The sequence below is a fragment of the Camelus bactrianus genome, chromosome 33 (assembly GCF_048773025.1).
Source record: "Camelus bactrianus isolate YW-2024 breed Bactrian camel chromosome 33, ASM4877302v1, whole genome shotgun sequence".
NCBI classification, from domain to species: Eukaryota; Metazoa; Chordata; class Mammalia; order Artiodactyla; family Camelidae; genus Camelus; species Camelus bactrianus.
Genome location: NC_133571.1, coordinates 1,230,055 through 1,230,958, shown reverse-complemented (window position 1 = coordinate 1,230,958; position 904 = coordinate 1,230,055).

Genomic DNA, 904 nt, shown 5'->3' with positions numbered 1-904 from the left:
CAACACTGTTTTACAGTGAAAATTGCAGGAACTTCAAAGCGGAACTAGAAAACACAGTGAGAATATAGAGTAAAATTTTCTCCTGCTTCCCGTTCCCTTTGAGCTAGATGAACGAACGTCTCTACACATGCTCAGTTCTCAGAGATAAGTTTGTTTGAAAGCCGTTCTCACCTAGCTTGTTGGGAACACAAAGTTTCTTTTCAGTTGAAAACACCACTCCATACATATATAAGGGGAGGTACTAGTTCCAACTTGGTTTTACACTTAAAACTTAGAAACTTAAAACCGGCACTAGGAAAAACAATGAGAAACAGAGTAATAATTTTTCCTTCAAACCGTTCCCTTTGTGCTAGATGAACGAAAGTCTCTCCACATGCTCAGTTCTGAGAGATAATTGTGTGTGAAATCCGTCCTTCAACTAGCTTGTTGGGAACACAAATTTTCTTTTCAGTTGCAAACTCCACTCCATACAAATATATGGGAATGTACTAGCTCCAACTCGGTTTTACAGTGAAAACTGCAGGAAATTCAAACCGGCACTAGGAAACAGACTGAGACAACAGAGTAAAAGTTTCTCCTGCAACCCGTTCCCATTGTGCTAGATGAATGAACGTCTCTCCAAATGCTCAGTTCTGTGAGATAAGTGAGTGTGAAAGCCGTCCTGCACCTAGCTTATTTGAACACAAAGTTTCTTTTCACTTGCATACTCCACTCCATACATATATATGGGGAGGTACTAGCTCCAACTCTGTTTTACAGTGAAAACTGCAGGAACTTCAAACCAGCACTAGGAAACAGACTGAGAAACCAGATTAAATTTTACCCCTGCAACCCTTTCCTTTTGTGCTAGATGAACGAACGTCTCTCCACATGCTCAGTTCTGAGATATAAGTGTGGGTGAAAT